Consider the following 27,911-nt stretch of genomic DNA (forward strand, 5'->3'; position numbering starts at 1 on the left):
AATCTCCCAGTGTTTCCATGTGTCTTGACTTGTGTTTCGCCTCATGTTAAGCACTTGTTGCTTCAGTCTAGCACCTGGGAAGACATCGTGGATTGGCTCCTCAAATCTCGCGAGATTACAATATACACTTGCGCCGGCGCTCACATTTGCATATTTACTTTCAAATGTCTGTAGAATCACCATACAGTTGCCAACGTCCCTTGACAAACGCAATCGTCCCGTAGCTATTCAAAAACAAAAGTATGCCTCCCGTATTGAGCTGAAAAGGGACGCATATTGTCCCGTATTACCTTGAGGATCAAAAATAGTGTGTAAAATGTCAAGGGGATGAATGAATGCATGGTGCTTTAATAAGAAAATTTACGGTAAACTTATTCTCAGCCTCTCCTGCTCGGAGACCAATGAGATGACAGCACACTCACATCTCCGCTCATCTCATTGGTCGAGGTACTGTCGCTTGCGAAGAAGATACCGGAAAACAACAAAGCAGCATGGACGACAGTGGCGCCGACGGTGCTTTACAGGTCTCGGGGAGTTACACCTTCTAGTAGCAATGCAGCTACTCCGAGAAAAAAAAGAAAAGAATGCAAAAATACCAAGAGGAATGGGAAGAAGGAAACACATGGGTGGGAAAAGTGCGTGACAACATCTATAAAGTGCACTGCACTGTGTGCAGGCGGACTTTCTCCATAGCCCATGGTGGACTAACTGACCGAAAGCAAAGTGCTTCCAGAAGATCACTGAGCAGCTTCGCCTGGTTGGCTGGTAAGAATGAAACAATTGCCAGTGTAGTGATAAACCATATTTTATTATTATTTTTGATGGCTATGACAAATAAATACAATTGATAGATAATATATGCAAATAAATACATAATGGCACTGAAAGACAAACAGCTCCTTGCTGCAGCAAGAGCTCAGAAGAAGTACAGATGGAAAAAATAAATAGGCTTACTACAACTGCAGGCTACAGTCATGGCCTTTGAGGCACAAGTGTTTTTTGTTTACAAGTTTCCCTCAGACTTTATGTTTGCACTTTTCTTATTGCAATAATTGTGCACTATGTTCTGCTTTGATTTGTTTTATGTTAATTTATACAGTTTTAAGTTAAGCAGGACGGATATTTTATTCTGTTAATTTTGTTGTTTTGTATTAAAAATAAATTGCTGATAATTATTTATTTTCCATGTGTTCATATCACTCAAATCTGCATCTACTTCAATTCAGGTTTGAGTCAAATATTTCAATTCAATTCAATTCAATTCAATTCAGTTTATTTATATAACGCCAATTCACAACAAAAGTTATCTCATGACACTTCCCAATTAGAGCAGGTCTAGACCAAACTCTTGAATTAAATTGTGAAATAGAGAGAGCCCAACATTCCCCCTTGAGCAAGCACTTAAAAAATTGCTTCTCACATACAAACAAGGGCTAAAAAGATTCACGACGCCAGCAAGGGTGAATGTAATCGGGCCGGCCTGCCCTGCCAATGAGGTGTCCCTCATTTATTTTTCAGGGAGTTGGCAATCCTAAATCACAACCAAATAAGGTAGTGCAACAATTCTTTTTGCATTTAAAACCAGAGGAGTTACACTCATATATTCCTCATCCTACGTGATTACGTAATGCGCATGGACGTCACGTGATTTTCTTGAGCGGCACTTCCCGCAAAAACAGGAAATTACCCTAACGCTAACCCTAACACACACACAGACGCACACAGACACACTCACACACAGACTCACACACACACAAAGACGCACACTCACAAAGAGACACACACACACACACAGACACACACTCTCATATACACACACACATACACGCAGACACACACTCACACACACACACACAGACGCACACAGACACACTCACACACACACACACAGACGCACACAGACACACACACAAAGACACACTCACACAGAGACATACACACACAGAGACACACAATCTCATACACACACACACACACGCACACTCACACACACTCAGCCATAGAAAGGAACCACGATTTGGAATTTGCAGTATCTCCGGAACCGTATGTCGTACAAACTCGGGGGTGGTACCGTTGGAAAGGGCATGGCCACATTTGGGGGGGGGGGGGGGTAGGATTTGGTTTCATCTCTCTATCACCTTCCTAGCCCAAGTTATTCCAGTGAAAGTGGTTGGCATATTTTGCGATCCTGCTTTTATCCCCTTAGTCCTAATCTAATATTAAATAGTACATTTCATCTATTAATAAATAACAGGCGAAATTACACAAATAAATTAATTAATTAATAAGTGAAAAAGGTAAACATAACCAAACAATGGGTTATGATGATGAGGGTTGGACCGTGGTCCGCTACGGCAGGAGGCGCCAGCGGAACCACCAATGGAGTGGCGGCCCCGGCCAGAGGAAGGACCGTGCACCTCCCTACCCTTTAAGGGTACGGGCACAACCCTTTCCTCCTAACCCTTCACTCCTTGACTGCTGAAAATGCTTCCTCACTGTATTGCTTTTGTGAAACACAACATTTTTTGAATGAGCTCTCAAAATGCGTGCTGTTTCTGGGCTTAAAAAGACACGCTGCATCTGTAAATCATGAAAAACAGATACAAATAAAAGCTCAAGTATATTGTAGTTCGTAGCTTATCTAGCTGTAATTTCCAGAGTTGTTAAATTGGTGTGTTCTTACGTCAGCAGGGACTTTCACTTCAATCTTGTCCGTCTGGTGTAAAGGGTCAAATAAACATTATACTGACTTCAAAGTAAGAACATTTATCATTTAACAATGTTAACATTTTCAGATCAGTTTCACTAATGTCATTTTGACTGACATGCACAGAAAATTCCTTTGATCACTTATACAAAATGGCCGAACTTCAGTTTCTAAATATAAGTCATTTTATTGACACAGTTTTAATTATTTGAATACATATATTGTCAAATATACTTACTAAAGGTGCCTTCAGAGTGACAAGATCCAGTGTAACGCTGGCTGTATTCAGTGGTAGGACTCGAGATGGGCTCATCAGTGCTTTCTCATCCTGTAAATTCAACAACATAAATGTAATAATCTTAACAAAAAACATACTGTAATGACATTTATTGTTTACAAATAAATAGAGTTATCAAAAAATGAACTTCAATTCCCAATTTGCAGGTCTTTTCTCAATCAAGTTTTTTTTTTTTTGTGTGGTGACTTCTTAGCAATTTGAGAACACCTCCAGTGGCAAAGACTCAATACTTTTTCTGTAAATGGGCCTCCACGACCATAAGTTTGTTTACTGCTGCTTCATGTGACCTTGCTAAAAACTGACCGAGCCTCACCAACCTGTTCTTGCATCATGTCTTCCTTTCTCTGGTTCTCTTTTGAATCTTCTCTTTCATTTGGTACATATTTCCCTGACTTGATCACATCATTATTAGATGACCTCTCCATCTGTTTCTAAAAACCATAGACATATTTTGCTCAATTTGGATAGAGAGATTCTGGTATGCGTGTCAGCACTGGAACTGATGACCAGTCTCACCCAGCGTTTCAGGATGGGCCGCTTAACCTCCCAATCGTATGTCCCATCTCCTTCAGACGAGCTCTCTATCTGTTTCTAAAAACCATCAAGATTTATTTTACTCATTTTAGATTGAGAAATCATAAGGCATCAAAAACTGATGACAACTCTAACCTGTCTTTGCAGGACATAGCGCTTCACTCTCTTTTTCTTAGGCAGGTTGGAAACCCTTCATGTAACTTCTTCCTCAGACTCTTCTGAATCGCCATCTGAGTCATTCTGCGTGGGTTTCCAGTCACCTGTCCCATCCTCTCCAGATGAGCTCTCCATGTGTTTCTAGAGAAGATAAAAATATATTCTGATATATTTTGAACGGAAAGATCATATCTCATATCTGCGGAAGTACTGAACTCTCACTCCTCTTTGCAGGACGGGGCACTCAACCCCATGATGGTCCATCCCATCATCCTCTTTGAAGGACACTGTCTTCTGTTTATAGAAAAGGGAAAGGACAAAAAAAACATTTGACATGATTGAAAGCTCATGAAATGATCCAAACAACCCTCTACTTTTTTCTGCTGGTTTGGGGGCAAGATTTTTCTGCGCAATTGGTAAGTTATTTGTGCCATGGTGTCATCCTCCTCTTCTGAATTCTCTGCTGTTTGATCCAGTGCTGTTTTTACATCACCTGCACCCTCCTCTTCAGCTGTTCTCACCATCTGCTTATAGAAAAGAAACAAGCATATTTTCATCATTTTGGATTGAATCCCAACGCTTACCTGTTGCTTTGACAATACCAGCACCTTTTTTCTGTGCTGCTGGTACAGCCTTCTCCTCACAGGTTCATCTGGTCCCGATGACTCCTGCTCCTCCTCTTTTTTTGCTGCATATGTTGATATTGCTCGTGTGGTCAATGCTCTGCTCCGGAGTGTGACCTCTGCTGGATCCTCCGCTGGGTGAAGGAAAAGGTAGAATAAATACCAGTTGATGTATACTACAACATAGGAAGAATATGTTTGGTATTAATTAAGCTATTTTTTTAAAGAACCTTGGTAAAATCTTTTGGCTGTGTTAGCATCATGACACATAAATGCTGCCACTCTCTGGTAGGTTTCGCGTCCCAGCTGCCGGTTAGCCTAAAGGAGTAGGTATGAAAAAAACAAACACTAAATAAAAACACACAAAACTATAATGCACTCAACCTTTCAATATAACTCATAGAAAAATCCAAGTACTGTCTCACATAAGTGGAGCCGGAAGAACGCAGCATGTTGAATGTGGGGGCAGTCCCTAAATTCATCTCTTCCCAGGCCTTCTTGAAATATTCAGGCAGCTTATCAAGGACACCCCCATTGGCATTGTGGAAAAAAGTAGATGCCTGTGAGCCTCCTTTAATCTCTCTGCGAAGTCGGTTTTAACGGCGCAACCAGTCATGCTCGTTCTTAGAGTATACGGCTGCTGATCCAAAATACCTTTGGGTTTTGTGCTGTTCCACCTATTAAATCAAAAGAAAGTTTTTCTGTTTGACCACCTTCCTTAGTTTTTTCTGCTGTCTCAACCTCTTCGGCTGTCATGTAGATGACAACACCCTTTTGGTGGCCAGCTATTGCTATAATGTAACCACCAAGCAGTCCAAAGAATAATTCTATTTTTATTTGGATCTCTGGTTGCTTTTCAATGTCACCTGTAAAAGCCAGGAAAGAACACTGTATATATCAACCACACAGTAGTCTTGTCCCCCCCATCCAAGAATCACTAAGACATCTTAATCATTACACCCGCACATACCTAAAATGTAAAAATCTACAGGGCTCTATCTTAACTTAGAGCTGATTCTGTGTCGCTCTCAAGAAAAATATAGAAATGTTTTACAGATCAACTAATTGCAGTGAGCAGTGATCCATACCCAGTGCATCAGCAATCTTCTGAGGAGCCTTTTCAATAAACAAAGCATGCTTCTTTGCTTTGACAAGTCTATCTGAAAACAATTTTAATACAATTCATTAAACACTTTTCCAAGCTTTAATGATGTGACGCATGGGAGTGGAGATTTGCATCTATAACTTACCAGACTTAGATCTGCGCACATTGAGCTGGTGTCCAACTACTTCTTGGCCAATGTCTCTAATCCGTGCCCTCAGTTCAATCAAGAGGGCATTGATCCTTTTATTTCCAAGTCGGACAGATGGTGGAGACATGTTTGAAACATATTTCATGAAAGCCACAGCGTCCATTAAATAATTTCTCTGGGTTGTTGGTTTAAACCCTTTTTCTTGGAGGTGCTGTACAAAACTGGTAAGTCAAAAATATAAATTAGATCATGTCTTCTACTATATTATATATAGTAGAATATATATATTATAGACACTGATAATCCTTAAAATTTAGTACTTACCCACGAACTCTACCATGGTTTGCCAGGAAAAGAAGGTCAACGTTTGGAGTTGTTGAGTCTGCCATGAATTCCAGAAACTGGATAACATGAGTTGCTCGCTGCTTTGTATTTTCACGTGTTTTCCTGCCTGGGTTTGCGCCTTCTGTATAGCCCTTAAATTCCTCAACCAGTTTTACTGAAGAGACAAACATAAATCAAATCAAATATACTGTCATAGCCTACATTACTAATTCTGGCTGGATTTGGCTCTTTAGGAGATGCTACTGTTGTGTCACAGGCAACCTCAAGGTCAGTGGCAGAAGGAGGCTGCACATTTCGGCTGGCGTGGTCACAGGAAGCCTTGGTGGCAGAAGGAGATTGCATATTTGGGATGCCGTGGTCACAGGAAGCCATGCTGGCAGAAGGAGAAGAAAGTTGCACATTTGGGGTACTGTGGTCACAAGAAACCATGCTGGAAGTGTGGGGAGAAGTTGAAAGTTGTGATATAGCAGTAATGGAGGATACAGAGAGCTTGTGACCTCGCCTCCACTGCCCTCTTGATTCCCTCTTCAATTACTGCATCGTCCACTTCATCAAGATGCGAAACCATTGGTGGTGTGGGATTTGAAGCCCTTAGGAGTGCCAGTTCCTTGGCAATGTGTCTGTCCTCGGCTTTTTGAATGTGTAAAGCCTTACTATAGGTTTCTGAAATTGTAGAACAATGTTTTATGGAGTAAAACATATTATATATTCAAGTGTTATATGTCAGTATTTCTATTTACTTTCACTGCCATCCACATTCAAAACTTTGGGTACGAAGTGCTGTCTGCAGGATGAGCTGCACTAAATAAATTCAGCATTTCTGACTGCACAATAACCGAAAAGGGACCTCACACACACCATAACCTGGGAAGAACCATAAAGCACTGCGGTATTATTCACTGGAACTTGGAAGACATCCAAGTCATTAGACTAATACATACCTAGAAACCCAGTTTCTACATTTAAATCCCTTTGCTGAAAATTCTGCGGACTTCCAGACTACCTGCAGCAACTGACACAATGATTATAGTGTTCTCCTCAAAACAGCAACACAAGTGCTTGTATCACATTCAGCTGCAAGTTAACAAGCACCAGAAGCACAACACATTTATATCAAACTGCTAACTTTGCCAGAGAAGCTAGGAGCTATCCATTTTCCTCCCATACAGACAAGACTACATTAATGATTAAACAAACAATGCTTTTAAATCTACATGGCTAAACATTTCAGTGTTTAACTGTTAATGTTACACGTAGTAATCTAATCTAATCTAAATTAATGTTTTTTATGTGACCATTCAATGATAGGATTCAGTAGTCGCACAGTTAGTCGCACAGTCCTTCCCAGCCTATACCTTATCACAGGTTTAAACATCCGGCTCACAACTGCCATTGTTCTTTTGTTCTGTCCTCCACATATCTGCATACGCACATATCATGGAGTCACTTCAAAGTAATGTGTATGTGTGTGTATATATATGTATATATATATAAGCTGTATGCTTGCATGCATGTCTTGTCCAAGATGGAGGCGCTCAGTACTGCAGCAGCTTCTCGCACTCCCAGGTTTAAGCCCCTTTTTTGTGTCGGTGTAACGGCCAATTCTAACTGTCATCCCTGACAATGTTTATATATATATATTTTTTTTTATTCAGGTGTTTTCTATATTTATTAGCTAGGTATTTGTAGGTTATTGGGCTTATACCGGGACCAGGGAAACTAATTTCGTTCCACCTCATGTTCTACATGTGTGAAATGGCAATAACGCGCCTTGAATCCTTGAATGTATGCCATAGATCAACAGACAATTCACCAAGCAAAAAACACACAGGGAAAACACAACTTCAAATACATACCTCAAGTTGGTGGATCTTTTGTAGGTGCTTGTCAAGTCAAGTAATGTATTTAGACTGGCAGAGGTGGACTGGGCAGTCCAGATGAGCGATGAAACTGTAGAAGTAAAAACAGTTTAAAAAAATCTTGATCAGCTTAAAGGAAAATAATTCCTGGTGTATTGGAAGTGTAGCAATTACATAAAGAGCAGTGACTGAAACAATGTGTAGGGTCAGCGAATATACAGTACACCTTGACTCCTTACAAGTTAATCAAGACACTTACTGTCGATGAGCAAATTTACTCAAAAGAGCCAGCTCAGTTTTGTTTGTAACCCGTTCAGTGACTCTGAGATGCTGTGGTACATCAGCATATACTTGGCCACAAATCGGACATTTGTGTCCATTTGTGACATTGTGCCGCCTTCTACACTTGGAGATAGGAGCTTCTGCTCTCTGTGGCTCCTCCATTGTCTCAAACAACACCTGTACATGGAAACAGATGCACAATAGTAGACACATTTTTGAAATACTGAATGAAAATTGGACAAATTTTACTCCTGTCTTATCCGTGAAGATTCTCAGTCATCAGGCCATGGTTTTCTCCTCTCATCCAAGAAAGATCCGAACTGAACAAGCTTCTTGGAGAAGCGAAACATCTTCAAGAAAACTTCATGTCCAGTTGCCGAACGGAACTCTTCAACCTTTACCTCTGTCTTGTTTTGACCAAAAGAAAAAAAAAAACCCATAGAAATCATTTAATATGATTAATATGATGATTTTTTATTTAAAAAAATAATCATTTGCACACTTGGCAGTAAAATCCACAAAAGTAAGTGTTCTTTGTTCTCAAAAGATGATACTAATATATTAACATACTATCATGATAATAGTTTAAAGGTCCAAATGTGATACCTGTGTTCAAATGCACATGGGAAACAATAAGCTAATCAGAGTCAATGTCATGTTAATACAATTTTTCTCAAGACAGCAGGTCTAAGCCATGTTTTTTTTTTACCAGTAAGATTCATAATCCTAAATATTTTGATAGAAATGTGATATTCACCATAAGCAGAGGCGTCTGACGCTGAATTTTTTGGCACACGCTTATATTTCATAAGCTGAAAAAATATGAAATGAGTTGCACACATCCAGACTTAACGTCCAGAACTGGTCATATTGATGTGTAAGTAGAATGAAATGACCCTCACATTTGCACGCATTGTAGAAGAATGCAGCTGTTTCAGCTCATCATTTCATTCAATTTCGCATTCAAGCAGCTGCCTTGTCACACGAAGCTCTGCAAAAAGACACCCGCAATTTTCACAACCATCTGCAGGTGTCCTTGGATGAAGGCGGTGTTTTTGTCTGACAGCGGAGCGGGCAGGGTTAGGGTTAACCTGTTCCTCCATCCATTCACGAGGGCGGCGGGGCTTCCGCCTCCCGTAGTGGACCACTGTCCACTCAGACATGATGAATTTTTAATGTATTTATTTTTTTATTTTTTTTATTTTTATTTATTTTTTATTATTTTTCTATTTTTTTATTTTTTTTATTATTTTTTTATTTTTTTAAGAAAATGAAATCAAAACTACTGACAATGCAGCGAAAAAATCTTAAGAAACCAAAAAAAACAAACCAAAAGTACTCCCTAAAAAAAGATGCCCTCTGTCGCGACGTTTCGACACAATTAAGGTCTTCCTCAGGCACGGGCACCCAAAAAAAATGATGAAACCTAAACTACAGGCAAAGAATTGCTCTCCGTAGGTCTTCACTCTCCGATGGTCAGAGTTGAAATGAAGCTCCCAGACACTGCTGCTGTATTTATACGCTCCTCTCTGCTTTCCTGTTAATTTGTTTTAAATAAATTCCCCTCTTTCTCTATGTTTTACAACTCCAATTTTCCTGATATTTTAAACCCTTATTATCCAAATATGAATAGTATATATTTATTTATTTTAAAACTTTTTACTTTTAAGTACATATTAATGAAATTATTATATTTAGGGTTAGGGATAAAGGACTGAAACTGTCTCCTTGAGGAGACAGTTGGTGGGGTTAGGGTTAGCATCCTGTTTTGCACTTGGTTTTTGGAGAATGCTCCATTAGGGTTAGTGTTAGTGCGGCTGAAAATAAGCCACTTAGGGTTAGGGTTGTCTGTGTGTGCTTAGGCTTAGGAAAAGAGGTTTTGGGGACCCCGCCGTCCCCCCAAGAAGGAAAGGACGGCAGGGCCCATGCACACTCCATCCAGCCTCCCCCGAGTCGGCCAGCCCCGTCCCCCCCCACACACCCACCCCACCAAATCCGGTTAGGGTTAGCCTAAAAATGTTTAGGGTTATAATAAAAAATGGTTAGGGTTAGAATAAAATTGGTTAGGGTTAGGATACAAAATGGTTGAGGTTAGGATTAGTTTGAGAATTAGGTTAGGTTAAGGGCTATGGGAGGATAAGATTTATGAGAGGGAGGGGTCCGTTTATGCCCGAAAATACATCCTCTCATTAAGGCCCTGTGGAAAAGTTGTGCCTAATTTGTTTATCCAATCCCTCTCCGTTCTTCTCCTCTGAGCCATGGACCAGTGTGGATTACATTCCAGGACTAAAGCCTGTACTGCGTCCCAGCCGTGGGAGACAAAGTGCTGGACCAAATGCCGATTAGTATTTTTTTGTCTAACAATATTATACTTATGGCATATGAATCTGGTTTGTATTGTCAAACCTGTCTCACCCACATATCTTTTACCACACTGTTTACAAGAAATCATATACACACAATTTTTAGTGTGAATGTTGGCCGATATTGGGGTTTTAAACACCTTCTGAGACCGTGAATCATATATCCACTGTTGCTGTCTAAAATAATTTTTTGTTTGCAGGCCAGCTTTGCGTTCAGTATTATGTTTGACCTTAGACCTGACCAGATAATCCTGTAGATTTTTATTTTTTCTGAAGGCCGCAATTACTCTAAGGTCATTATCCGGTCGGTTCACCTCCATAATGTTCCGGAAATTGTTTTTGATTTGTTTAACTAATTGGACTGTGGATGGTGAATATGTAAGAACACATGGAAAGGCTGATACGGCCCGAATGGGCTTCGGCAGGAGGAAGGATTTGAAGCTGCTTCTGAGAAAGGTCCTAGAGTACCCCCTACTGGACAATGCAGAAAATAGAGTCTTAGTAGCATGTTTAAAGTCAGTCTCTTGTGTACAAATCCTATGAAATCTCAATAGTTGTGATTTTATGAGACCTGCAAATGTGTGCTTAGGATGGAAACTATCCCTATGTAAAAGTGCATGCGTGTCTGTGTCTTTAAAATAAACTTTGATATCCAATGAATTGTTTTGTGTAAAATTTGGTCCTTTGAAAGTGGTTGTATCCAGGAAGTTAACTGAACTATGATGAACTGTGGCTTTTAATTTGATAGACGGATTGTGATTGTTCAGAATAGTTAAGAATGTGTTGAATTCACTTTCGGAATAAGTCCAAATGCCCCAGATATCGTCCAGATATCTAAAGTAGTATAGGGGTCTCTTTGTACACTTCCCCAGCGCAGCCGTCTCCCATTCAGCCATAAAAATGTCTGCGTACGCTGGAGCAAACTTTTTGCCCATGGCGGTGCCCTTTATTTGTAGAAAATATTTATTATTGAATTCAAAGTCATTACGAGTTAAGTTTATTTCCAATAATTTTAATAAATCGTTATCCGGCCTTTTAATGTCTCTGAATTTATAAAATATATTTCTAACTGCTTGAATTCCTTCTTGTGTATCAATATTAGTGTATAAACTATCCACATCAATTGTAAATAATAATGAATTAATAGGAATTTTTAACGTTTTGACCTTATCTATGAAATCGTACGTGTCCTTGATATAACTATCATGTTTTGTAGACAATGGGTTTAGATAATGGTCGATAAATTCAGCAGATCTGTAGGTCTCGCTGTTGCAGTCAGAAACTATCGGGCGGCCTGGGGGGATTTCAAAGGGCTTGCTCCAGTCAGCCAATTTCTTATGAATTTTAGGTAGTAGGTAAAATCTCCTAGGTCTTGGCTCAGAGTCACCAATTAAATAGTTCCTTTGTTTGGCATTGATATATTTTCTATCGTATAGTTTTTGAAAGATTTTAGTAATTAAAGTAAACGTTTCCATGTACATGGGTTTAGCCAGTTGTAAATAATATTTTTTGTCCTTTAATTGTCTAAAGCCTTCCCATAAATATTGCTCGAGATCCATCACGACAACCACACTTCCCTTATCTGCAGGTTTAATAATGATGTTTTTATTATTAATTAGTTCCTGAAGGGCCGAATTCTCTTCACGGGACAAGTTAGGTTTAATCCTGAGGATTTCAAATGAATTCTGGAAAAAATCTAAGTCTGATTGAATTAATTGTGGGATATAAGGAGGCAAACTAACATCTGGAGGACTCCATTTAGATTTAGGAGTGAATGGTTGTTTTGCCAGTTCTCCCTCTTGTCCATAATAAGCCCAAATTTTTAGCCTTCTGTGATAATTTTGGAGATCCAATCTGGACTGGAGTCCAATGTTTTTGTTACTCCCCCTAGTAGGAATAAAATTTAGACCTCTGTTAAGCAGAAGTAATTGTGGGGTAGTTAATTTAACTTTTTGTGATAAAACCATCACATTTTTGAACCCCTCCTGAAAAAAGAGGCTGCTGGGGATATCTAGTTTAACTTATTCATCCAGTGTACCAACATTTTAGAAGCTGTGTAATGAGTCCAATGTACTCTATCTGTCTCTACCTGAAAGTCCTTGGTGGGAAGTTGTGGGATGAAATCACAGTGCTGCACGATGTAATTGTTCAGGGCCTGCAGGTTGAGTTGCTCCCTCTGTGGAAGAGTGGTAGAAAAGTTGACCACAGGAACCAAAACCGTGGCTTCAGGAAATTTGGTTTTGGCAACCCTCAGCGCCTTCTGCAGTTGTTTAATAGTAGTGACGCGGGTCTTCTGGTTCCTGTTGTTGAGACCAAAGGACAGAACCAAGGTTTGGACTGTGGAGGTGCAGATGGCACGTCGCAGGAGAAACTCTGCATGATGGAATGTTGCTCCCGGATAACTGTCCACCTGCAAATCCTCATTCTGAAAAGGAGGGAATCTGGAAACATTAGAATCACCAATAATGAGTAATTTTTTCCTGACACACAGACCCCAGTCTTTGAGTTTTTTAGTGGTATTTACATGTCTTGTAGGTCTGCGTGTAGGTGTACGTGATTTAGACTCTGATGTCTGCTGCTGAGAAGAATCCCGGCTAGGAACAGCCGGCTGTGGAGGTGTCTGAGGGGAGCTGGTGTCCTCCGCATGGATGGTAGCCGTAACTTGGCTATTCTGGTCTCGCGCCCGTGGTAGAAGAAATGAGGGCTTAGATGGGCCCGGAGGGCCCTTGGGTGTGAGCCTAAAAGTAAGGGCAGGAGACTCAGAAGTCACACTGGGCCTACTGGAGTTAGAATTAGCTGTGTTTTCAGCCGATTGATCCTGTGTTAAATCCTGGATTGTTAAATCCAACAGAGACACGCAGGGATTGCGTGGATGAGGAGGAAGAGGAGGAGGAGGAGGAAGAAGAGGAGGAGGAGGAGGAGGAGGCGGTAAAGCATCCGGTACAGCCGCAGTCGTCATGGAGATGTCGGTCCGTCTGGTAGCTGTGCCTCCGATTCTCCCGCTGTCTGCCTCCCCCCTCTGTTGTCTTCCAGGCTGGAGGTCAGATGTTGTTCCTTGGAGCGCTGGAGATGAGGACTGAGCATGAGAGGGAAAAGAGGAAGAGGAGAGGGAAAGAGTGGGAGGGAGGAGAAGGGGAAGGGGAGGAAGAAAAGAGAGGTGAGGGGTAGTGGTGGAGGGAAGGGGAGGAGGGAGAGGAGAAGGAGTGGTTAGGGGAAGGAGAGGGAGGGAGGAAGAAAGAGAATGGGTCGGGAGAGTAGAAGGAGGGAGAGGAAGGGGGAGAGAAGATGAGAAGGGCAGAGGAGGTGGGGAGGAGTCGTCGTCCTCTGCCGAGAAGAATGGAGACCAGTCACCTCCCCTCCGGTCAGTCATTGTAGCCACCGACACAATTGTGGCCCGGGGGGGTAAAGGAGGTGGGACGGGATCTGTTATTGTGGGCGGGGCTGCATATGTGTGCACCTGCGCCTGAATGGTGGTCGTTGTTGGACGTGCCTCCATCGGTGAGAGGATGCTGTCGTCCTGAGAGTCAGCTATGGTGTTCATAGGGATCTGTTGTGTGAGATTAGCCTTTAAAAATGCTTGTGTCTCCTGTAAGGTGTCAGACTTGAGTCTGCGGCCTAAGTTTCTCCTAGCCCAGGAGGAGGCAATCTGAAACGGACCTGTCCAGTCCGGGTCAGGAAACTTGGCTAAGGACTGAATGTCACTGTCCATAGTTTTTTCATAATGTTGTTGTAATATGATAATGGCAGTATGTTCCCAATTTCTGGCATTGCCCTCAAGCAACAACTGTGTGACGTCATCGGGGGATGCCGGTTTGATAAAGTTCGCTAGATTTTGCGTAGTCCTCCTTATTATAGGGGGTGGATCAGTCCCCGAAACATTTCTGAGATGATGGGCAGATTTAATAATTTTGTGAATAATCCGAACTTTACGTGTAAAGTCTGGATCCTCTGACATAATCCTATGTTGGGGTCGAGTGCTGAGATTAGCTTGAGACTTACGGGTAGGATGCTGGCGAAGCTGTCCATCATTATGCCGCCTATTAGTGCTATCGACACCCAATTCTTTATACTGGTTAGCCGAAACATCACGGTAAAACCGCCGATTAGTTACAGTCATGGAGGTGTCGGTTCTGCGTGCAGGATAATAGCGGTCGTCTAGCCGATTACCTCCGGTAGCCGATGCGTAGTTTGTCCGTGTCGAGTAGTCGCGACCTGCTGAGGCGTCCTGGTGCAGCCGCCGGTTACCTCTGGTCACGGAAGCATAGGAACGTCTCATTGTCGGAGGTCGTCGGTACCGCTGGGGGTATGGGCTCGTTCTCTGCGCCGCTCGGTCGATGTGTTGCAGCGACATACCTCGTTGCCGCAGTCGACCTCGGCGGTAGCTCACTTGGGTCCAGTCATCTTCGTCGTCGTGACAGACCATGGTGTTGAATGTTTTTTCATGTATTTTGTAACCATGTGAAAGAAAAAATTGTAACTAAAAGAGGCACCAATTATGGCGTAAAAAGGAAAAGTGAATACTCGCAGTGCAATAGGAAAGAGGAGACTTCTTCTATTGACACTCGGTATTTATTAAACTGCTCAAAACAAACTAAAACAAGCTATAAACGCGACGTTTCGGTCCAAAATAAGGACCTTCTTCAGGCTAGCTTGTTAGCAAAAAACAGCAGTGAGAAAGCGAGTGTCTGCACTCCGTAACTCCTAGCAATGGTTCCAGGCTAATTGGCCGAGCGTAATTGTGGGAATAGAGAGCGGCGGACGCGCGCTCAGAATCGAAGTAATCCAATGAAATTGCTTCCGCCTATCATGTGACCGACGTCACCAGGAAGACCCGGAGATGCAAAGGGAGAGAGACACAGAGTGCAGACCTCAGGTGATCACCGGTATTACACTCTGGCGATCTTAACACAGTAATCTCATAACATTTACACGATATAAACACCATGGACATAACACTCTTAAACAAGAGAATAAAACATATGTATAAATTCCATCTTAGAAAACATGTTGAATTATATACAAGCTTCCCATCTAGCGTATCCAGATATAAGAATTAGAATGTGTAGAAAAAAGCTGAACTTGAATCCATGTAGACCCAACCTTAGAAAACACATCCGAAATGGGACTCCAATGTTGAAAGAAACCAACAATCCATCAAATATGAATCCATATATATACATACATATATGTATACAAAGAGATATTAAAAAGAATTTTTATTCCACCTAGTTTAAGCCCCAAATCATGTTTTTATTCCTTCTTTATTTTGTTTAGGGGGCATTTACTATATCATAACCAGTGAAACATCCAGAAAAATCATCTTCTGAAGAACCTCATCGTCCTAAAAAAACGGAGACCAGAAGAGAGAAGGGAGGAGGAGGAGGAAGGGAACAAGGACAAGCCGGGTGGGGGGGCTGGAGGCACCGGCAGGCTAGGAAAAGAGGTTTTGGGGACCCCGCCGTCCCCCCAAGAAGGAAAGGACGGCAGGGCCCATGGGTTAGGAAAAGAGGTTTTGGGGACCCCGCCGTCCCCCCAAGAAGGAAAGGACGGCAGGGCCCATGCACACTCCATCCAGCCTCCCCCGAGTCGGCCAGCCCCGTCCCCCCCCACACACCCACCCCACCAAATCCGGTTAGGGTTAGCCTAAAAATGTTTAGGGTTATAATAAAAAATGGTTAGGGTTAGAATAAAATTGGTTAGGGTTAGGATACAAAATGGTTGAGGTTAGGATTAGTTTGAGAATTAGGTTAGGTTAAGGGCTACGGGAGGATAAGATTTATGAGAGGGAGGGGTCCGTTTATGCCCGAAAATACATCCTCTCATTAAGGCCCTGTGGAAAAGTTGTGCCTAATTTGTTTATCCAATCCCTCTCCGTTCTTCTCCTCTGAGCCATGGACCAGTGTGGATTACATTCCAGGACTAAAGCCTGTACTGCGTCCCAGCCGTGGGAGACAAAGTGCTGGACCAAATGCCGATTAGTATTTTTTTGTCTAACAAGGGTTAGGGTTAGGGTTAGGGTAGGGTTAGGGTTAGGGTTAGGGTTAGGGTTAGATTAAGGGGATAAAAGCAGGATGGCAAATTTTGCCATCTTACTTTTACTGGAATAACTTGGGCTAGGAAGGTGGTAGAGAGATGAAACCAAGTCCTACCCCCCCAAATGTGGCCACGCCCTTTCCAACGGTACCACCCCCGAGTTTGTACGACATACGATTCCGGAGATACGGTAAATTCCAAATCGTGGTTTGTTTCTATGGCTGAGTGTGTGTGTGTGTGTGTGTGTGTGTGTGTGTGTGTCTGCGTATGTGTGTGTGTGTGTGTGTGTATGAGAGTGTGTGTCTGTGCGTCTGTGTGTGTGTGTGTGAGTATATGTTTCTATGTGAGTGTGCGTCTCTGTGTGTGTGTGTGTGTGTGTCTGTGTCTGTGTGTGTCTGTGCGTCTGTGTGTGTGTGTGTGAGTATATGTCTCTGTGTGAGTGTGCGTCTCTGTGTGTGTGTGTGAGTGTGCGTCTCTGTGTGTGTGTCTCTGTGTGTGTGTGTCTCTTTGTGAGTGTGTGTCTTTGTGTGTGTGTGAGTCTGTGTGCGTCTGTGCGTGTGTTAGGGTTAGGGTTAGCATGCTGTTTTGCACTTGGTTCTTAGAGGATGCTCCATTAGGGTTAGTGTTAGTGCGGCTGAAAATATGCCACTTAGATTAAGGGGATAAAAGCAGGATGGCAAATTTTGCCATCTTACTTTTACTGGAATAACTTGGGCTAGGAAGGTGGTAGAGAGATGAAACCAAGTCCTACCCCCCCAAATGTGGCCACGCCCTTTCCAACGGTACCACCCCCGAGTTTGTACGACATACGATTCCGGAGATACGGCAAATTCCAAATCGTGGTTTGTTTCTATGGCTGAGTGTGTGTGTGTGTGTGTGTGTGTGTGTGTGTGTCTGCGTATGTGTGTGTGTGTGTGTGTGTATGAGAGTGTGTGTCTGTGCGTCTGTGTGTGTGTGTGTGAGTATATGTTTCTATGTGAGTGTGCGTCTCTGTGTGTGTGTGTGTGTGTGTCTGTGTCTGTGTGTGTCTGTGCGTCTGTGTGTGTGTGTGTGAGTATATGTCTCTGTGTGAGTGTGCGTCTCTGTGTGTGTGTGTGAGTGTGCGTCTCTGTGTGTGTGTCTCTGTGTGTGTGTGTCTCTTTGTGAGTGTGTGTCTTTGTGTGTGTGTGAGTCTGTGTAGGGTTAGGAGTTGAAAATGAAACCTGCCTCCGCTGACGCTGGAAGGCAGGAGGTGCACGGTCCATCCGTCCACCGGACTCATCGCGAAAGCGGACGCGCTGCTCTGGAAAGGCTGGTCTCCGTCGCCGGTCACGTCGGACCAGTGTCCACTGGTCATCATCATAGGAGCGGCTCCGGTAGTTAGACATGGGTTCGGAACACTAACCTCTGTTGTCTTCTTTTACAGGTACCCGTGTCGTGGCGAAGAGGAGAGGTAAGTAGGACACAGTGTGCAGAAAAATCCCATCAGGTAGGTAAATCCCAATAAAAATGTATAAAAAGACGGCGTCCAGGTGTCCGTGGATTTTTGTAAAAAAGTTTTTATTTCCCCAGAAAAGGCAAACAGAAAACGCTTCCTCAAAAAAGGAAGGAAATACCATATAACAATAAATAATAACCAAAAAACAGCGCCGGAATCAAATGGAAATTACAAGAAAAAATAAATAAACAACTGAAAACAACCTCGGCGCATCAGATATGAAACAAAAGAGAGTCCAAAAAAGTGCATGTAGTGGTTCAAAAGCCGCGAATGCGGTTAATTGGTCCTTAAGTGCAGAGAAAAACAAGCCGCTGACGGCTGAATACAAAGTTCATGAAAAGTTCATGAAAAGAGCGTGCAAGGACAACGTTTCGACCGTAGTCGCGGTCTTCTTCAGGCCCAGCACGCTAACACGGTATAAAATGCAATATAAAACATACAAAGAGTGCAAAAAATACCTGAGAGACTCTGATCGTAGGGTAAGGGTTAGGGTTAGGGGGTTAGGGGGAGGGAACTGAACCCTTCTCCCTTGAAAGGAAAAGGGACGGGCACTGTCCGTCCACCCCTCCGGTCCCCCATACCTGTCCCCAAAGAATTGGCGGTTGCGTGGGCGTTGACGGCCATAACGCACCACCCGCCATCCATCATCCATGGCAGTAAGTTTGCCAAGTACTGCTATTTATTTATTGTTATTTTTTTCTTTTTTTCTTTTTTTGTTTTTTATGATTTTTTTTAAATTTTTGTAATTTTTTTTATTTTTTCTTCTTTTTTTATTTTTTATTTTTTATGAATTTTTTTACAGAACAAACAAAAAGCGCTTTCCAAAAAACAAGGAAAGGATCAAAAAATGAAAAATGAAAAACAATGAACTAAGGAAGGTGTGCCAATAAACAAAAACGACGTTTCGACCGGTAAAGGTCTTCCTCAGGTAGTGGCACACAAATAACTGGTAGCAAACTGGCTTAATCCAAGCTGGTGAAGGCAATGATGTGCTCCCATCAATGGTCAGGTAGAAAATGAGCTCCAGTGTCTGCTTCCTTTTTTACTACCCGCCGTTCGTCTTTTTTATTTTCCAATCGTCTTTTTTAATTCCCAATCGTCTTTTTTAACACAACAAGGTTTTATATGAAATTTGTCCCTCTTTTTAACCCTAATTTATTCCAATCTTCCAAAATGATCTCAACAATATTATTTTTTATCTTTTTATATGTACATACATTATGTGACACAAGTCTAAATTAATTTTTAACTATTTATGCTTATGAATTAGAACGGTATTTATTTTTTAATTTATTTTAGCCTTTTAATATCTCTATCAATTCATGCTATATATAAATTAATATTATGTACAATATATAAACAAAATCAAGATGAAATTGATAATTGAATAAAACAAAAATTAGGGTTAGGGTCAGAATAATCATAGAAGTTAGGGTTAGGGTTAACAGTCAAATAGAGATTAGGGTTAAAGTTAGGGTTATTAAAAAAGCAGAGGGTTAGGATTAGGGCTTAAAAAGGATAGGGTTAGGGTAGGGTGCGGGTTAGGGTTAGGGTTAGATTAAGGGGATAAAAGCAGGATGGCAAATTTTGCCATCTTCCTTTTACTGGAATAACTTGGGCTAGGAAGGTGGTAGAGAGATGAAACCAAGTCCTACCCCCCCAAATGTGGCCACGCCCTTTCCAACGGTACCACCCCCGAGTTTGTACGACATACGATTCCGGAGATACGGCAAATTCCAAATCGTGGTTTGTTTCTATGGCTGAGTGTGTGTGTGTGTGTGTGTGTGTGTGTGTGTGTGTCTGCGTATGTGTGTGTGTGTGTGTGTGTATGAGAGTGTGTGTCTGTGCGTCTGTGTGTGTGTGTGTGAGTATATGTTTCTATGTGAGTGTGCGTCTCTGTGTGTGTGTGTGTGTGTGTCTGTGTCTGTGTGTGTCTGTGCGTCTGTGTGTGTGTGTGTGAGTATATGTCTCTGTGTGAGTGTGCGTCTCTGTGTGTGTGTGTGAGTGTGCGTCTCTGTGTGTGTGTCTCTGTGTGTGTGTGTCTCTTTGTGAGTGTGTGTCTTTGTGTGTGTGTGAGTCTGTGTAGGGTTAGGAGTTGAAAATGAAACCTGCCTCCGCTGACGCTGGAAGGCAGGAGGTGCACGGTCCATCCGTCCACCGGACTCATCGCGAAAGCGGACGCGCTGCTCTGGAAAGGCTGGTCTCCGTCGCCGGTCACGTCGGACCAGTGTCCACTGGTCATCATCATAGGAGCGGCTCCGGTAGTTAGACATGGGTTCGGAACACTAACCTCTGTTGTCTTCTTTTACAGGTACCCGTGTCGTGGCGAAGAGGAGAGGTAAGTAGGACACAGTGTGCAGAAAAATCCCATCAGGTAGGTAAATCCCAATAAAAATGTATAAAAAGACGGCGTCCAGGTGTCCGTGGATTTTTGTAAAAAAGTTTTTATTTCCCCAGAAAAGGCAAACAGAAAACGCTTCCTCAAAAAAGGAAGGAAATACCATATAACAATAAATAATAACCAAAAAACAGCGCCGGAATCAAATGGAAATTACAAGAAAAAATAAATAAACAACTGAAAACAACCTCGGCGCATCAGATATGAAACAAAAGAGAGTCCAAAAAAGTGCATGTAGTGGTTCAAAAGCCGCGAATGCGGTTAATTGGTCCTTAAGTGCAGAGAAAAACAAGCCGCTGACGGCTGAATACAAAGTTCATGAAAAGTTCATGAAAAGAGCGTGCAAGGACAACGTTTCGACCGTAGTCGCGGTCTTCTTCAGGCCCAGCACGCTAACACGGTATAAAATGCAATATAAAACATACAAAGAGTGCAAAAAATACCTGAGAGACTCTGATCGTAGGGTAAGGGTTAGGGTTAGGGGGTTAGGGTGAGGGAACTGAACCCTTCTCCCTTGAAAGGAAAAGGGACGGGCACTGTCCGTCCACCCCTCCGGTCCCCCATACCTGTCCCCAAAGAATTGGCGGTTGCGTGGGCGTTGACGGCCATAACGCACCACCCGCCATCCATCATCCATGGCAGTAAGTTTGCCAAGTACTGCTATTTATTTATTGTTATTTTTTTCTTTTTTTCTTTTTTTGTTTTTTATGATTTTTTTTAAATTTTTGTAATTTTTTTTATTTTTTCTTCTTTTTTTATTTTTTATTTTTTATGAATTTTTTTACAGAACAAACAAAAAGCGCTTTCCAAAAAACAAGGAAAGGATCAAAAAATGAAAAATGAAAAACAATGAACTAAGGAAGGTGTGCCAATAAACAAAAACGACGTTTCGACCGGTAAAGGTCTTCCTCAGGTAGTGGCACACAAATAACTGGTAGCAAACTGGCTTAATCCAAGCTGGTGAAGGCAATGATGTGCTCCCATCAATGGTCAGGTAGAAAATGAGCTCCAGTGTCTGCTTCCTTTTTTACTACCCGCCGTTCGTCTTTTTATTTTCCAATCGTCTTTTTTAATTCCCAATCGTCTTTTTTAACACAACAAGGTTTTATATGAAATTTGTCCCTCTTTTTAACCCTAATTTATTCCAATCTTCCAAAATGATCTCAACAATATTATTTTTTATCTTTTTATATGTACATACATTATGTGACACAAGTCTAAATTAATTTTTAACTATTTATGCTTATGAATTAGAACGGTATTTATTTTTTAATTTATTTTAGCCTTTTAATATCTCTATCAATTCATGCTATATATAAATTAATATTATGTACAATATATAAACAAAATCAAGATGAAATTGATAATTGAATAAAACAAAAATTAGGGTTAGGGTCAGAATAATCATAGAAGTTAGGATTAGGGTTAACAGTCAAATAGAGATTAGGGTTAAAGTTAGGGTTATTAAAAAAGCAGAGGGTTAGGATTAGGGCTTAAAAAGGATAGGGTTAGGGTTAGGTTCGGGTTAGGGTTAGGGTTAGATTAAGGGGATAAAAGCAGGATGGCAAATTTTGCCATCTTCCTTTTACTGGAATAACTTGGGCTAGGAAGGTGGTAGAGAGATGAAACCAAGTCCTACCCCCCCAAATGTGGCCACGCCCTTTCCAACGGTACCACCCCCGAGTTTGTACGACATACGATTCCGGAGATACGGCAAATTCCAAATCGTGGTTTGTTTCTATGGCTGAGTGTGTGTGTGTGTGTGTGTGTGTGTGTGTGTGTGTCTGCGTATGTGTGTGTGTGTGTGTGTGTATGAGAGTGTGTGTCTGTGCGTCTGTGTGTGTGTGTGTGAGTATATGTTTCTATGTGAGTGTGCGTCTCTGTGTGTGTGTGTGTGTGTGTCTGTGTCTGTGTGTGTCTGTGCGTCTGTGTGTGTGTGTGTGAGTATATGTCTCTGTGTGAGTGTGCGTCTCTGTGTGTGTGTGTGAGTGTGCGTCTCTGTGTGTGTGTCTCTGTGTGTGTGTGTCTCTTTGTGAGTGTGTGTCTTTGTGTGTGTGTGAGTCTGTGTAGGGTTAGGAGTTGAAAATGAAACCTGCCTCCGCTGACGCTGGAAGGCAGGAGGTGCACGGTCCATCCGTCCACCGGACTCATCGCGAAAGCGGACGCGCTGCTTTGGAAAGGCTGGTCTCCGTCGCCGGTCACGTCGGACCAGTGTCCACTGGTCATCATCATAGGAGCGGCTCCGGTAGTTAGACATGGGTTCGGAACACTAACCTCTGTTGTCTTCTTTTACAGGTACCCGTGTCGTGGCGAAGAGGAGAGGTAAGTAGGACACAGTGTGCAGAAAAATCCCATCAGGTAGGTAAATCCCAATAAAAATGTATAAAAAGACGGCGTCCAGGTGTCCGTGGATTTTTGTAAAAAAGTTTTTATTTCCCCAGAAAAGGCAAACAGAAAACGCTTCCTCAAAAAAGGAAGGAAATACCATATAACAATAAATAATAACCAAAAAACAGCGCCGGAATCAAATGGAAATTACAAGAAAAAATAAATAAACAACTGAAAACAACCTCGGCGCATCAGATATGAAACAAAAGAGAGTCCAAAAAAGTGCATGTAGTGGTTCAAAAGCCGCGAATGCGGTTAATTGGTCCTTAAGTGCAGAGAAAAACAAGCCGCTGACGGCTGAATACAAAGTTCATGAAAAGTTCATGAAAAGAGCGTGCAAGGACAACGTTTCGACCGTAGTCGCGGTCTTCTTCAGGCCCAGCACGCTAACACGGTATAAAATGCAATATAAAACATACAAAGAGTGCAAAAAATACCTGAGAGACTCTGATCGTAGGGTAAGGGTTAGGGTTAGGGGGTTAGGGTGAGGGAACTGAACCCTTCTCCCTTGAAAGGAAAAGGGACGGGCACTGTCCGTCCACCCCTCCGGTCCCCCATACCTGTCCCCAAAGAATTGGCGGTTGCGTGGGCGTTGACGGCCATAACGCACCACCCGCCATCCATCATCCATGGCAGTAAGTTTGCCAAGTACTGCTATTTATTTGTTATTTTTTTCTTTTTTTCTTTTTTTGTTTTTTATGATTTTTTTTAAATTTTTTTAATTTTTTTATTTTTTTCTGTTATTTTTTTCTTTTTTATGAATTTTTTTAACCACAACAAACAAAAAGCGCTTTCCAAAAAACAAGGAAAGGATCAAAAAATGAAAAATGAAAAACAATGAACTAAGGAAGGTGTGCCAATAAACAAAAACGACGTTTCGACCGGTAAAGGTCTTCCTCAGGTAGTGGCACACAAATAACTGGTAGCAAACTGGCTTAATCCAAGCTGGTGAAGGCAATGATGTGCTCCCATCAATGGTCAGGTAGAAAATGAGCTCCAGTGTCTGCTTCCTTTTTTACTACCCGCCGTTCGTCTTTTTTATTTTCCAATCGTCTTTTTTAATTCCCAATCGTCTTTTTTAACACAACAAGGTTTTATATGAAATTTGTCCCTCTTTTTAACCCTAATTTATTCCAATCTTCCAAAATGATCTCAACAATATTATTTTTTATCTTTTTATATGTACATACATTATGTGACACAAGTCTAAATTAATTTTTAACTATTTATGCTTATGAATTAGAACGGTATTTATTTTTTAATTTATTTTAGCCTTTTAATATCTCTATCAATTCATGCTATATATAAATTAATATTATGTACAATATATAAACAAAATCAAGATGAAATTGATAATTGAATAAAACAAAAATTAGGGTTAGGGTCAGAATAATCATAGAAGTTAGGATTAGGGTTAACAGTCAAATAGAGATTAGGGTTAAAGTTAGGGTTATTAAAAAAGCAGAGGGTTAGGGTTAGGGCTTAAAAAGGATACCGAGGTTAGGGTTAGGTTCGGGTTAGGGTTAGGGTTAGATTAAGGGGATAAAAGCAGGATGGCAAATTTTGCCATCTTACTTTTACTGGAATAACTTGGGCTAGGAAGGTGGTAGAGAGATGAAACCAAGTCCTACCCCCCCAAATGTGGCCACGCCCTTTCCAACGGTACCACCCCCGAGTTTGTACGACATACGATTCCGGAGATACGGCAAATTCCAAATCGTGGTTTGTTTCTATGGCTGAGTGTGTGTGTGTGTGTGTGTGTGTGTGTGTGTGTCTGCGTATGTGTGTGTGTGTGTGTGTGTATGAGAGTGTGTGTCTGTGCGTCTGTGTGTGTGTGTGTGAGTATATGTTTCTATGTGAGTGTGCGTCTCTGTGTGTGTGTGTGTGTGTGTCTGTGTCTGTGTGTGTCTGTGCGTCTGTGTGTGTGTGTGTGAGTATATGTCTCTGTGTGAGTGTGCGTCTCTGTGTGTGTGTGTGAGTGTGCGTCTCTGTGTGTGTGTCTCTGTGTGTGTGTGTCTCTTTGTGAGTGTGTGTCTTTGTGTGTGTGTGAGTCTGTGTAGGGTTAGGAGTTGAAAATGAAACCTGCCTCCGCTGACGCTGGAAGGCAGGAGGTGCACGGTCCATCCGTCCACCGGACTCATCGCGAAAGCGGACGCGCTGCTCTGGAAAGGCTGGTCTCCGTCGCCGGTCACGTCGGACCAGTGTCCACTGGTCATCATCATAGGAGCGGCTCCGGTAGTTAGACATGGGTTCGGAACACTAACCTCTGTTGTCTTCTTTTACAGGTACCCGTGTCGTGGCGAAGAGGAGAGGTAAGTAGGACACAGTGTGCAGAAAAATCCCATCAGGTAGGTAAATCCCAATAAAAATGTATAAAAAGACGGCGTCCAGGTGTCCGTGGATTTTTGTAAAAAAGTTTTTATTTCCCCAGAAAAGGCAAACAGAAAACGCTTCCTCAAAAAAGGAAGGAAATACCATATAACAATAAATAATAACCAAAAAACAGCGCCGGAATCAAATGGAAATTACAAGAAAAAATAAATAAACAACTGAAAACAACCTCGGCGCATCAGATATGAAACAAAAGAGAGTCCAAAAAAGTGCATGTAGTGGTTCAAAAGCCGCGAATGCGGTTAATTGGTCCTTAAGTGCAGAGAAAAACAAGCCGCTGACGGCTGAATACAAAGTTCATGAAAAGTTCATGAAAAGAGCGTGCAAGGACAACGTTTCGACCGTAGTCGCGGTCTTCTTCAGGCCCAGCACGCTAACACGGTATAAAATGCAATATAAAACATACAAAGAGTGCAAAAAATACCTGAGAGACTCTGATCGTAGGGTAAGGGTTAGGGTTAGGGGGTTAGGGTGAGGGAACTGAACCCTTCTCCCTTGAAAGGAAAAGGGACGGGCACTGTCCGTCCACCCCTCCGGTCCCCCATACCTGTCCCCAAAGAATTGGCGGTTGCGTGGGCGTTGACGGCCATAACGCACCACCCGCCATCCATCATCCATGGCAGTAAGTTTGCCAAGTACTGCTATTTATTTATTGTTATTTTTTTCTTTTTTTCTTTTTTTGTTTTTTATGATTTTTTTTAAATTTTTGTAATTTTTTTTATTTTTTCTTCTTTTTTTATTTTTTATTTTTTATGAATTTTTTTACAGAACAAACAAAAAGCGCTTTCCAAAAAACAAGGAAAGGATCAAAAAATGAAAAATGAAAAACAATGAACTAAGGAAGGTGTGCCAATAAACAAAAACGACGTTTCGACCGGTAAAGGTCTTCCTCAGGTAGTGGCACACAAATAACTGGTAGCAAACTGGCTTAATCCAAGCTGGTGAAGGCAATGATGTGCTCCCATCAATGGTCAGGTAGAAAATGAGCTCCAGTGTCTGCTTCCTTTTTTACTACCCGCCGTTCGTCTTTTTTATTTTCCAATCGTCTTTTTTAATTCCCAATCGTCTTTTTTAACACAACAAGGTTTTATATGAAATTTGTCCCTCTTTTTAACCCTAATTTATTCCAATCTTCCAAAATGATCTCAACAATATTATTTTTTATCTTTTTATATGTACATACATTATGTGACACAAGTCTAAATTAATTTTTAACTATTTATGCTTATGAATTAGAACGGTATTTATTTTTTAATTTATTTTAGCCTTTTAATATCTCTATCAATTCATGCTATATATAAATTAATATTATGTACAATATATAAACAAAATCAAGATGAAATTGATAATTGAATAAAACAAAAATTAGGGTTAGGGTCAGAATAATCATAGAAGTTAGGATTAGGGTTAACAGTCAAATAGAGATTAGGGTTAAAGTTAGGGTTATTAAAAAAGCAGAGGGTTAGGGTTAGGGCTTAAAAAGGATACCGAGGTTAGGGTTAGGTTCGGGTTCGGGTTAGGGTTAGGGTTAGGGTTAGGGTTAGGGTTAGGGTTAGATTAAGGGGATAAAAGCAGGATGGCAAATTTTGCCATCTTACTTTTACTGGAATAACTTGGGCTAGGAAGGTGGTAGAGAGATGAAACCAAGTCCTACCCCCCCAAATGTGGCCACGCCCTTTCCAACGGTACCACCCCCGAGTTTGTACGACATACGATTCCGGAGATACGGTAAATTCCAAATCGTGGTTTGTTTCTATGGCTGAGTGTGTGTGTGTGTGTGTGTGTGTGTGTGTGTGTGTCTGCGTATGTGTGTGTGTGTGTGTGTGTATGAGAGTGTGTGTCTGTGCGTCTGTGTGTGTGTGTGTGAGTATATGTTTCTATGTGAGTGTGCGTCTCTGTGTGTGTGTGTGTGTGTGTCTGTGTCTGTGTGTGTCTGTGCGTCTGTGTGTGTGTGTGTGAGTATATGTCTCTGTGTGAGTGTGCGTCTCTGTGTGTGTGTGTGAGTGTGCGTCTCTGTGTGTGTGTCTCTGTGTGTGTGTGTCTCTTTGTGAGTGTGTGTCTTTGTGTGTGTGTGAGTCTGTGTGCGTCTGTGCGTGTGTTAGGGTTAGGGTTAGCATGCTGTTTTGCACTTGGTTCTTAGAGGATGCTCCATTAGGGTTAGTGTTAGTGCGGGTGAAAATATGCCATCTTCCTTTTACTGGAATAACTTGGGCTAGGAAGGTGGTAGAGAGATGAAACCAAGTCCTACCCCCCCAAATGTGGCCACGCCCTTTCCAACGGTACCACCCCCGAGTTTGTACGACATACGATTCCGGAGATACGGCAAATTCCAAATCGTGGTTTGTTTCTATGGCTGAGTGTGTGTGTGTGTGTGTGTGTGTGTGTGTGTGTGTCTGCGTATGTGTGTGTGTGTGTGTGTGTATGAGAGTGTGTGTCTGTGCGTCTGTGTGTGTGTGTGTGAGTATATGTTTCTATGTGAGTGTGCGTCTCTGTGTGTGTGTGTGTGTGTGTCTGTGTCTGTGTGTGTCTGTGCGTCTGTGTGTGTGTGTGTGAGTATATGTCTCTGTGTGAGTGTGCGTCTCTGTGTGTGTGTGTGAGTGTGCGTCTCTGTGTGTGTGTCTCTGTGTGTGTGTGTCTCTTTGTGAGTGTGTGTCTTTGTGTGTGTGTGTGTCTGTGTAGGGTTAGGAGTTGAAAATGAAACCTGCCTCCGCTGACGCTGGAAGGCAGGAGGTGCACGGTCCATCCGTCCACCGGACTCATCGCGAAAGCGGACGCGCTGCTCTGGAAAGGCTGGTCTCCGTCGC

At 41.9% G+C, this 27,911-nt stretch overlaps 1 long non-coding RNA gene across 1 annotated transcript; it reads right to left on the bottom strand.

Annotated features, from left to right (window-relative positions):
• Positions 1-4,763: 4,763 nt before the first annotated feature.
• On the bottom strand, positions 4,764-8,731 carry LOC124055976. Its single transcript, XR_006842920.1, has 7 exons — positions 8,035-8,731; positions 7,773-7,866; positions 6,178-6,579; positions 5,896-6,070; positions 5,569-5,792; positions 5,407-5,478; positions 4,764-4,995 (listed from the first exon to the last, which is right to left on the bottom strand). It is a non-coding gene; the product is annotated as an uncharacterized LOC124055976 (long non-coding RNA).
• Positions 8,732-27,911: the final 19,180 nt, after the last annotated feature.

Source organism: Scatophagus argus, unplaced genomic scaffold, assembly GCF_020382885.2.
Source record: "Scatophagus argus isolate fScaArg1 unplaced genomic scaffold, fScaArg1.pri scaffold_40_ctg1, whole genome shotgun sequence".
NCBI classification, from domain to species: Eukaryota; Metazoa; Chordata; class Actinopteri; family Scatophagidae; genus Scatophagus; species Scatophagus argus.